This window comes from Schistocerca cancellata, chromosome 3 (assembly GCF_023864275.1).
Source record: "Schistocerca cancellata isolate TAMUIC-IGC-003103 chromosome 3, iqSchCanc2.1, whole genome shotgun sequence".
In the NCBI taxonomy this organism is placed as follows: domain Eukaryota; kingdom Metazoa; phylum Arthropoda; class Insecta; order Orthoptera; family Acrididae; genus Schistocerca; species Schistocerca cancellata.
The window spans coordinates 367,864,485-367,877,473 of record NC_064628.1 but is presented as its reverse complement, the minus strand read 5'-3'; positions in this window follow the sequence as shown (position 1 = coordinate 367,877,473).

Genomic DNA, 12,989 nt, shown 5'->3' with positions numbered 1-12,989 from the left:
TCAGGAAACATTCCTCACACACAAATAAAGAAAAGATGTTATGTGGACATGTGTCCGGAAACGCTTACTTTCCATGTTAGAGCTCATTTTATTACTTCTCTTCAAATCACATTAATCATGGAATGGAAACACACAGCAACAGAGCGTACCACCGTGACTTCAAACACTTTGTTACAGAAAATGTTCAAAATGTCCTCTGTTAGCGAGGATACATGCATCCACCCTCCGTCGCATGGAATCCCTGATGCGCTGATGCAGCCCTGGAGAATGGCGTATTGTATCACAGCCGTCCGCAATACGAGCACGAAGAGTTTCTACACTTGGTACCGGGGCTGCGTAGACAAGAGCTTTCAAATGCCCCCATAAATGAAAGTCAAGGGGGTTGAGGTCAGGAGAGCGTGGAGGCCATGGAATTGGTCCGCCTCTACCAATCCATGAAAATTTACAATTTGATCACGTTGGAATGAAGCCTCATCCGTAAAGAGAACATTTGCATTGAAACGAGGATTGACACATTGCTTGATGAACCATTCGCAGAAGTGTACGCGTGGAGGCCAATCAGCTGCTGATAGTGCCTGCACACGATGTACATGGTACGGAAACAACTGGTTCTCCCGTAGCACTCTCCATACAGTGACGTGGTCAAAGTTACCTTGTACAGGAGCAACTTCTCTGACGCTGACATTAGGGTTATCGTCAACTGCACGAAGGACTGCCTCGTCCATTGCAGGTGTCCTCGTCGTTCTAGGTCTTCCCCAGTCGCGAGTCATAGGCTGGAATGTTCCGTGCTCCCTAAGACGTCTTCCTGTCAGGACACCTTCGTTCTGGAAATCTGTCTCGATACAAACGTACCGCGCCACGGCTATTGCCCCGTGCTAATCCATACATCAAATGGGCATCTGCCAACTCCGCATTTGTAAACATTGCACTGACTGCAAAACCACGTTCGTGATGAACACTAACCTGCTGATGCTACATACTGATGTGCTTGATGTTAGTACTGTAGAGCAATGAGTCGCATGTGAACACAAGCACCGAAGTCAACATTATCTTCCTTCAATTGGGCCAACTGGCGGTGAATCGAGGAAGTACAATACATACTGACGAAACTAAAATGAGCTCTAACATGGAAATTAAGCGTTTCCGGACACATGTCCACATAACATCTTTTCTTTATTTGTGTGTGAGGAATGTTTCCTGAAAGTTTGGCCGTACCTTTTTGTAACACCCTGTATACCATGTCCGGATAGCTACTAGTGGACATAAATTTGGCATGTGAGCGCCCTTCAGCTTTATGTCATGTCGGATTGAACCCTGTAGGGAAAAAATTCAGTGAGGTGTCTGAAAGCCTGTGGAGGAGAGTCGGCCCATTTTCCTCAAGAGCCGAAACCAGAGGAGGCGATGTTATTGGACACTTGAGTATTGAGGGAAGTCGACGTCGTACCTCATCGCAAAGCTGTTCCACTAGGTTCAGGACGAAGGAATGTAATTCGCCGCAAACCATTGCTTCACTGATAGTGCTATATGACAGGTTGCATTGTTATGCTGATAAAAACAGTTATCGTCACCGAACAGTTTCTCTACTGTACACGGTACAAAGTAGTGTAAAATGTGCTCATATGCTTCCACATTTATCGTTTTCTTAAGCTCAATAACGGGAACATACGCTAAGTAAGAAAACACCCCTATACCTTAACACCATCTCCTATATACGTCACTGTTGTCACTACACCTGATGGGGGCCAAAGTTATCCAGGTAGTGGCCAAACGCATACCGTTCCCTCCGATTGTCATACGGCATATCGTGACTCATCACTTCAGATCACTCATTTCCAGTCATTCAATGTCCAGTGCGGTCGCTCTTTTCAGTACCTCGAGCGACACTTACCACTGACTATAGAAATGTGTGGCATATGCCTAGCTGCTTGGCCACTGTACCCCATTCTTTCTAACTCCATACGCACAGTCATTGTACTTGATGGACTGCTTATAGTTCTCTGAAACCCCGAGTGATTCTTTCCGAAGATTTCATGCGATGTTCTACAACTACCGTCCGGAATGCTCGATATTCCCTGTCCGTCAGCGCATGGAGTCTGCCTGGTTTTGGTTTAGCTATGGTTGTTCCTTCGCGTTTCCACTTCCCAGTCACATCAACAGCCAGCTTTGGCAGCTTTAGAAAGGTTAAAACGTCCGTGGTGAATTTGTTGCTGAGGTGACATCCAGTGACTAGTCCAAGTTCGAAATAAATGACCTCTCAACTCACCGACCCATTCTGCTGACAACACAATATTCTCCGTCTTATTGTACACCGGCTGGTCAGCCTCTCGTGATATCGCGTGGACAATGCCGTATTATAGAGGAGAGTCCGGATATACAGGGGACAGGCACAATAATGTGAACAGTGGTAGTAATGGGATGGTTGTGTTTGACAGTCAACAGCGCAGGTGAGACACTAGTTGCCATGGACTTTGCGTGTTCAGTACGGCCCAGGCATCAGTGCAGGTTGTTTACGAGTAGTGCACACTTCGTATTTGCATTCAGAGGTCGAGGTCGACGTGCAATGAAAGACCTAACAGAGTTACAATGAGGGCTGTTTGTGTGGGCCCGATTAGCTGGAGCATCAGTAACTAAGACAGCCAGTTTATTGACTGTTTGAAGAGCAACCGTTTCAACAGCCATGACAGCCTACACAAAACATGAAAAGACATCATCGTGTAAGCGTAACAGTGGCCGCACATCAAAACTAAATGACAGAAATCGTCGCACGCTAACACGCATTGTGTCAAAACAACACAAAACTACAGCGGCTAAAGTGACTGGAGAGGTCAATAGCCATCTTCGAGACCCCGTACCTATCGACACTATCCGCCTAGAACTCCATAAAGTGAATATTCATGGAAGAGCTACTATATCGAAGCCATTAGTGACGACAACCAACGCAAAGAAGCATAAAATATGGTGTCAGGAGCATAAACCCTGGATGGCTGATCAGCGGAAACACGTCATATGGTCCGACGAGTCAACATTTTTGTTATTTTCAACATCGGACCGGGTTTACGTCTAGAGAACGCCAAAGGAACCCTACAATCCTGATTACTTGATTCTAACGGTAAAGCATGGAGGTGGAAGTGTGATGGTATGGGCAGCCATATCGTGGTATTCTGCTGGTCCCATCATTACTTTCAAAGGCCGTGTTACAGCCAACGATTATGTGAACAGTTTAGGAGATCAAGTGCAGCCCATGATTCAGATGTTTTCCCCCAACAATTATGTCATATTTCAGGACGATAATGTACCAATTAACGCAGCCAGGACAGTAAAACCGTGGTATGAGGAGAATGCAACAGAACTGCAGCATCTTCCCTGGCCACCACAGATCCCGGGCTTGAACATTATCGAACCCTGGTGGGTGGTGTTGGAGCACAGACTCCGGAGCAGATTTCCGCCTCCCTCGTCACGACAGGAGTAAGATGAGGTTCTGATCGAAGAGTGGCATAACATTCCAATGGAGACTATTCAATCATCATATGACAGTATCCTAAGAAGAATCGCAGTTGTATTGTGGGAAAATGGGGGTTCAACTCCTTCTTAATGAACCATTCCAAGTAAGTACAGGTGTTCAAAATGGTTCAAATGGCTCTGAGCACTATGCGACTTAACTTCTGAGGTCATCAGTCGCCTAGAGCTTAGAACTAATTAAACCTAACTAACCTAAGCACATCACACACATCCATGCCCGAGGCAGGATTCGAACCTGCGACCGTAGCGGTCGCTCGGTTCCAGACTGTAGCGCCTAGAACCGCACGGCCACTCCGGCCGGCAAGTACAGGTGTTCATATTATTTTGGATATCCCCTGTATTTTATCAGATAGGGTACATAAATGTCACTCTAAAAAATCGTATAAAAGTCTACATGCAACGGAGGTATTAACCGCAAGATGTCAATTTTTATTTTGGATAGCATTAGTAAATTTTACAGGTTCGAGAACTACTAGGGGCGTTCAATAAGCAAAGCAAGACTTTTTCTCGACCATTTTAGTTAAAAAATGCGGCATTTGTTGGGAGACGTCGTGGAATATTCCCGTTTCAGCCCCTACAGTTTCATAAAGTTCCGATAGCTGGCTGCGCTAGCGTAACCTTCAAAAAACCTTCTGCACCGGAGGTACTTACCAAGAAGAGAGCTGTCATTGAGTTTATTGTGGCGGAAAACCTGTGTATCGCAGATATTGATAGGCGCGTGCATAATGATGTGTACGGAGGCCTGGCAAAGAACAAAAGCATGGTGAGTCGTTGGGCGAAGCGTCTGTTATAATCGCAACTACGTCGCACAAACCCACCGGATCTCCCACGTACCGGCCGGCCTCACGCAGCTATGACTCTCGCAGTGCCGGTACGTGCGGACACACTCATTCGAGGTGATCGACGTATCACAGGCAAACACCTTGGTAGTCAACTGGCCGTCTCTGTTGGTAATGCTGACACACTCGTCCAACAGTTGGCGTACTCAGAAGTGTGTGCCCGGTGAGTTCCTTGCCGCCGAAGACCATAAAGAGCAACGAAGGACCACCTGTGCGGGACTGCTTGCGCGTTAGGAAGCTGATCGTGACAATGTTTTTACTGAAATTCGTCACAGGCGGTGAAACATGGCTTCACCACTTCGAACCCAGCCGGCTTCTGTGGCCGAGCGGTTCTAGACGCTCCAGTCCAGAACCACGCGGCTGCTACGGTCGCAGGTTCGAATCCTGCCTCGGGCATGGATGTGTGTGATGTCCTTAGGTTAGTTAGGTTTAAGTAGTTCTAAGTCTGGGGGACTGATGACCTCAGATGTCAAGTCCCATAGTGCTTAGAGCCATTTGAACCATTTTGAACTTCGAACCCAAAATAAAACGGCAATTTATGGAGTGGCGCTGCACCACCTCTCCTCCAAAGAAAAATTCAAAGTTGAATCCACAGCCGACAAAGTAGTGACGGTGGTGTTCTTGGACTCTGAAGGGGTTATTCTGTTTGACGTCCTCCCTAATAGTGCGACGGTCAACTCTGAAGTGTATTGTGTTGCCCTCAGGAGGAACGACTTCAGCGTGTACGTCGCCAAAAAAATGCAAACGAACTTCTCCTTCTCCATGACAAAACTAGAGTTTACACTAATCCGCGCACCCGAGAGGAGTTTAAGAAACTTCATTGGACTGTTCTTTCTCATACAAACAGCCCGGAACTCGCACCTTCCTATTTCCATCTGTCTAGCCCAATGCAGGATGCACTCCGCGGGAATCAGTACGTGGATGATGGGACGTTATTGATGCAGCAAAACGTTGGCTCCGACGTCAAATGGTTCAAATGGCTCTGAGCACTATGGGACTTAAACATCTGAGGTCATCAGTCACCTAGACTTAGAACTACTTAAACCTAACTAACCTAAGTACATCACACACATCCATGCCCGAGGCAGGAGTCGAAGCTGCGACTGTAGCAGCAGCGCGTTTCCGGACTGAAGCGGCCGGCGCTGTAGCTCCGACGTCGACCAGGAGAGTGGTACCATGCAGGCATAGTGCGCTACCAATAAAGAGGCGTAAGGCCATCGCATTGAGCGGAGACTATGTTGAAAAAACCGATTTTGTAGCCAAAAGGGCTGGGAGTAATTTGGTGTATTGGTATCCTGAGTAAAAGCAATCCGCTTTCAGGAAAAAAAAATCTTGCATTACTTGTTGAACGCCAGTTATCGGTACTAGTATCATGAGGACGCGATGACATGAAAGGAAAAGCTGCTTAGAGCCTTCAGTCACACTACAGTCGCATCTATGGGTAGGACTCCAACGAAGGCCGTAAGGTTGGTGGCGGAAGGTCCATGATTAAAGCGTAGCTGGGCAATAGTCGTTATGGAACTTCGAATGCAATTCGTGCCTTTGCACAATGGGTAGCTGGGGATAGCAGTTAAAATATCAGCACAGTGTCTACCTTTAATGTGAGTTGTTAACTGTAACTGACAGTTCTACTTCCTTTGAGATGCCTCATTACGCTTTTGTGAAGGAAGTTAGTTATTGGCTTTTTCTGCGGTCGCTTATCCGGAAACCATCACTAACTAAGGTTGAAAGACGGCAAGCATTTTTCATGCTGGTTTCATAAATAATTGGAATATATTTATCATTATGAGGCTGACAACAGGGTAATTGGTATAAAAATGTCACTGATGTTATAAACCACTGTGTAATTTTCATGTGTCTCTTTATAAACCCGTTGTTGCTTTTAAGTGGATTGTGAATTATTCCGGGGCGCGTGCGAATGTGCAGAGAAGTGGATTTGAGGCAGAGCAACAGGATACACTTCTGTCAAACATGTAGGAGATCACTGGATAGAACTGCGGCCTGACTGGTGTAAGATTGTTGGAACCGAGCTCGGCCCAGAACCCACAGGGGCAGGCAGGCAAGCATTGTCCTCCCACACGACCGCTTGTGGCTAAGGTTTTTTTCCCTTCCACTTTGAACGTTATTACTCTCGGAATTTGGTCTCGGCGGACGTTACATGACACCTGTTCAAGCTGAGCGCTGAATACTTCTCTAGTTTAATTTTATATATATACAGGGTTATTACAAATGACTGAAGCGATTTCACAGCTCTACAATAACTTTATTATTTGAGATATTTTCACAGTGCTTTGCACACACATACAAAAACTCAAAAAGCTTTTTAGGCATTCACAAATGTTCGATATGTGCCCCTTTAGTGATTCGGCAGACATCAAGCCGATAATCAAGTTCCTCCCACTCTCGGCGCAGCATGTCCCCATCAATGAGTTCGAAAGCATCGTTGATGCGAGCTCGCAGTTCTGGCACGTTTCTTGGTAGAGGAGGTTTAAACACTGAATCTTTCACATAACCCTACAGAAAGAAATCGCATGGGGTTAAGTCGGGAGAGCGTGGAGGCCATGACATGAATTGCTGATCATGATCTCCACCACGACCGATCCATCGGTTTTCCAATCTCCTGTTTAAGAAATGCCGAACATCATGATGGAAGTGCGGTGGAGCACCATCCTGTTGAAAGATGAAGTCGCCGCTGTCGGTCTCCAGTTGTGGCATGAGCCAATTTTCCAGCATGTCCAGATACACGTGTACCGTAACGTTTTTTTTCGCAGAAGAAAAAGGGGCCGTAAACTTTAAACCGTGAGATTGCACAAAACACGTTAACTTTTGGTGAATTGCGAATTTGCTGCACGAAAATGCGTGAGGATTCTCTACCGCCCAGATTCGCACATTGTGTCTGTTCACTTCACCATTAAGAAAAAATGTTGCTTCATCATTGAAAACAAGTTTCGCACTGAACGCATCCTCTTCCATGAGCTGTTGCAACCGCGCCGGAAATTCAAAGCGTTTGACTTTGTCATCGGGTGTCAGGGCTTGTAGCAATTGTAAACGGTAAGGCTTCTGCTTTAGCCTTTTCCGTAAGATTTTCCAAACCGTCGGCTGTGGTACGTTTAGCTCCCTGCTTGCTTTATTCGTCGACTTCCGCGGGCTACGCGTGAAACTTGCCCGCACGCGTTCAACCGTTCTTCGCTCACTGCAGGCCGCCCCGTTGATTTCCCGTTACAGAGGCATCCAGAAGCTTTAAACTGCGCATACCATCGCCGAATGGAGTTAGCAGTTGGTGGATCTTTGTTGAACTTTGTCCTGAAGTGTCGTTGCACTGTTATGACTGACTGATGTGAGTGCATTTCAAGCACGACATACGCTTTCTCGGCTCCTGTCGCCATTTTGTCTCACTGCGCTGTCGAGCGCTCTGGCGGTAGAAACCTAAAGTGCGGCTTCAGCCGAACAAAACTTTATGAGTTTTTCTACGTATCTGTAGTGTGTCCTGACCATATGTCAATGAATGGAGCTACAGTAAATTTATGAAATAGCTTCAATGCTTCAATCATTTGTAATAGCCCTGTATATATATATATATATATATATATATATATATATATATATATATATATATATATATATATATATACACGCTGAGCTACCGTGCCAGCGGGCCAGCGGGCCACGCTCTCTTGAGCCAACCTCTTTACGTTAGAGCACCATTTGCAGGTCGGACTAAGGGGAGCATGGCGCCTGTGCGGGAATCGGGGAAGGCTTTCCATGGTTTCTGACTCCTTCTGAAGAGTAGTACAGGCCGAAGGAAACAAACTCTAGCCTCGTTGCGGTCTTCTGTGAATTTTCTCGAATCCAGTTGCGAAGTTGTGGACATCGACAGGAGAACCTGCGGTTGGCGTAAAGATGTGTGACGTCAGATCGCAGCCCTCGCGCACCACCGACTCAAAGGAAGGCCTCGGTGCTTGTTGGTGACATCACGTCAGCTAGGCACGGCAAACGCCAGGTCTGTTGTAGGCAGAAACGCCTGGGCGTGCTTATCACTATAAATCTCTTATTTTTGGACAAAATGTTTGGTATTGTTTTGGATTCTGCAGTTTTATTTAGATGAAAGATTTTCTTACTATCGTAAAGCTAAAAATGAAGATCATAGTTCTGTATTACTGAATCCTGTCGAAACAAACGTATATCAATATGAGAAGACGCTTTGCCCCATTTCAAGCTTCGTAAATTTTACATTCAAGTAACTATATTTACTTCATCCATTTTGCTATCGAAACGTACCCCAACAGCCTTACAATTAACTCGTTTCTTTTATTTATCTATTTATTTTCGTTTGACGTCGTCACTGGAAATGTAAACCAATTTACATGTGTAAATGTCCAACTGTTACAAGTCATTAGATAACAGTCATTTTCAACGAAAGGAATTCTAAACAGGAAACAAAATAACTTCATACATCGAAAATACTGCTGAGCTTAAACTTTTTTAAACATGCACATTAGAAAAGATAAATATTCCCCTCTTGCATCTGAAAGGAGAAACTTTATAAGATAAAAAAAATTTATTTGATAAAACAAGTATCTGTCTTTTGCCTCTTCTTCTGTCCCCCACCCCCTCCCCCAACGTGTACAATCGTAAGATATTTCATAAACATTCAGTGCTCCTCACCCCATAGTCAACCAAGATACCTAAAGAAGAGCACCAATATGTTCACAGTTTCTTGTAAAAGCAACCCAGTACAAACGTAACTTCCTCAGATTTACAAATAAGGTAAAGAAGCACGAATTCTGTTGCTGCTGGACCATGAAGTTGTTTTTGTATGTCAATCCTTAAAACAGGTGGAAATTTAAGTTCAGGTATACACTATTTGTTAAGAAGTGTAATGAATTGCACAATTAATTGATTGGAGAAATCTCGCAGAACAGTTTGTTGGTCAACTACCGCCAATAGTTTCACATTTTCCTGTGTCAGAGAGGGAGACACCACCATTATGAGTATGCCTGCAACAGACCTGGCGTTCGCCGTGCCTAGCTGACGTGACGTCAGGAACAAGCGCCGAGGCCTTCCTTTGAGTCGGTGTTGCCTCGAGGCCCACGAGAAAGACAGGCCGCGGCGCGTAAGTCACGACGGTAGTCCTGAACTCACTCGCTCGCTCAGCTCAGCAGACAAAATGCGTTTCTAAACATGTTAACTCGCAGCTGGGCGTGTAAATACTAACTAGAATTGCATCTTCCACTGGAATCTGCAATTATGAAGTCTTACTAATTAACAGTACTACAGCAAAATTTAATTTAAGATCAATACTCGATATAAATGGTATAACGGCTTGTTTATAGTATTTGGTCTTTTCTGCTTAACAGTACTCATTACATGCTGGAAGTGGTGCCATACGCAACTGATAATCATTTTAGCTTGATTTTATTTTATTGTACGCCAGTTCAGCCATACCAAATTATAAGTAGGCCCATGGACTTCCCATAATTATAGGACTAATAACAGTAAGATTCCATAATAGCGGATTCTAGTAGAAGATTCAGTTTTCGTTTGTACGGACACGCCTAGTTACGAGCTAACGGGTGTAGAAACGTAGTTTGATTGCTGATTTGAGCGAACGAGCGAGCGCAGGACTACTTCCGTGACGTAAGCGCCGCGGCCTGTCGTTCTCGTAGGCCTCCGCAGAGCTGAAATGAATGCTTTTCGGTGGTAGGAGAGAGTTTTATGTTATTGGAGACTGGAAAAGACGCGCTTTTTTTGGCAGGATTCTCTGTTGGATGGAGTCCTCATGATTGGGTCGCAGTAGCTCCTAATTTTGCGGTTGGCGACTAGCACTTTTAGGCGGCAAGGAATACACAGGGAGTACGTGAATGCAGGAAGAGAAGCTAGACTGTCAGATTCGACATTCCGTTAGGAAGCGAGTGTGTCCTGATCGACTTGGGGTAGCTGCGTGGTCGAGGCTGCCACGTATTGGAATCCGGCTAAGGTGCTTAGGGTTCCGTCTTCGCGAAGGGGCCAGCACGTCTGCAGCCCACAGCTCAGCGCAGCCCATCATACTTATGGTAAGCATAATACGCAGCACTGGCAGAGTAGTTCGATTTCAAACTTGTGAGATTCAGGACGAGCACCTGTTTCATCTCCTTTCGCACTCGTAATGACCGCGTAGACTTCTGGGTTTTAATCACCAACTTCCAATCTTTGCTCCGATCGAGAATTACAGGATTAAATAGTTATCAGTTATGGTGAACGCCAAGTCCCGCCAGGATAGCCGAGAGCGCTAACGCGCTGCTTCCTGGACTCGGGTTGGCGCGCCGGCCCCGGATCGAATCCACGCGGCGGATTAACGACGGCGGCCAGTGTGCCGGGCAGCCTGGATGTGGTTTTTAGGCGGTTTCCCACATTCTACTAGGTGCACAGCGGGCTGGTCCCCACGTCCCGCCTCAGTTACACGACTCGCAGACATTTGAAACACATTCACACTATTTCACGATTTTCACTAGACGCAGACAGCTGGGGTACACTAATTCCGTCCCGGGGGGTATGGGGTGGCGGCAGGAAGTGCATCCGGCCACCCCTTAACTGAACCATGCCAATTCAGTACTTAACCCTGCCGACCCTGCGCCCATGCGAGATAAAGGCAGTAGCGAAAGAAAGAAAGAAAGTTATCATGAACGTCAAGATTGAAAGACAAAATTTTTAAGAGGGCAAGAAGTAATTTAACTCACAGGAGGGTAAGACTGCTTTCCTTTTAATCTTCATGCAAATCTGGACAGATGTAATTGTCACAAGTTTTTGATTATTCATTTGATCCCATAACTGTGCTTACTAAATAATGGGAGTATTGAATTTAATCATTGTTACTGTTTGATCCCTTCACTTGCATTAAGCTGTAGGCTTTCAGTCTGTGTCCAGAAAGATTTCAGATTGATTCCGTATCTCTAGACTTTCAGAAGGCTTTTGACATCATACCCGACAACCGGATTGTAGTCAGATTGCGTGCTTATGCAATATAGTCTCAGTTATGTGACTGGATTGGCGATTTCCTGTCACAGTTCGTATAATTGAAGGAAACTCACGAAGTAAAGCAGAAGTGATTTTAGGCGATTCCCAAGTAGTGTTCAAGGCCCTCTGCTGTTCGTCATCTATATTGATAAGCCAAAACTTCATGACCACTGCCAAAGCAACGTTGGATTCCATCTCGTGGCATTGCGGGCACGTGGCGTGGTAACAAAAGTATGTAAGCGGAGCAGACACGGATGGGGGATCACCCTAACGAAGATATGGACTGCAAACGGGGAAATCCTTTGAGATGAGCGACTTTGACAAAGGAGAGATTATTATTACGCAGAGCCTGTGAACGAGTATCTCGAAAACGGTGAAGCCGGTCGAATGTTCACGTGCTACTGTCGTAAGCATCTACGGAAAGAGGTAGAAGGATAGTGAAACCATCGCACTAGGCGCTAAATGGTTAGATGTCCATGACTCTTTACAGAACGTGGGGTTCGGAGGCTTGTCTGCTCTGTAAAATAGGATAGATGGTGATCTGCGGCATCTCTGCTAAAAGAACACAATGTTGGTGCACGCACAAGTGTTTCGAAGCACACCGTTCATTGTAGAAAATGGAGCTCCGCAAAAGACCACCCCTACGTGTTCACATACTGACCCAATGACGGCGTCAATTACAATTACAGTGGGAACGGAACCATTGGTATTCGACAGTCGATCAATGAAAACTGGTCAGCTATACTGGTGAATCACATTTTTGCCACACTGGGCCTTTACGAAAGTCGTTATCGAGGTGAGCGGCGGCTGGATACGTACAGCGCGCCACGGACGCTGGCTGCTGAGAGCAGTATTATGCTGTGGGAGTCATTCTCTTGCGCTTGCTTGAGACCTGTGGTTGTAACCGAAGACACGCTGACAGTTGTCAACCAACTGCATACTTTCATGCTTGATGTCGTCCCCGACGGCGAAGTCATCTTTTAGCAGTGTAACTGTCCATGTCTCGGAGCCAGAACCGTGCTACAGTGTTTGAGGAGCATTATAGTGAACTCATATTTATGTTTCGGGGACCAAATTCACCAGATGTAAATCCTGTAGAACACATCTCAGTCGCTATCGGGCGCCATCACCGCGTACGCAAATCAACGGCCCGTTATTTACGCGAATTACGTGACCTATGCGAGGCATCTAATGCCACATATCGCCATAAACCTACCAACAGTATTTCGTTTCAAAGACGGACAAACAAGCTATTAAGCAGATGGTCATAATGTTCTGGCTCATCAGTGTATATAAACGACTTAAGAGACATAACGTCGAATGAAAACACCTTTCAGCCGTCTAAATTTCCAATTATTATTTTATTGAGCAATCAATTTCGGCCATATGTTACTCCATCATCACGCCCCTCTATATGTCACATAGCCCTTAAGCAGGGGAAGCCCTTTGTTCAAATGGTTCAAATGGCTCTGAGCACTATGGGACTCAACTGCTGTGGTCATAAGTCCCCTAGAACTTAGAACTACTTAAACCTAACTAACCTAAGGACATCACACACATCCATGCCCGAGGCAGGATTCGAACCTGCGACCGTAGCGGTCGTGCGGTTCCAGACTGTAGCGCCTTTAACCGCTCGGC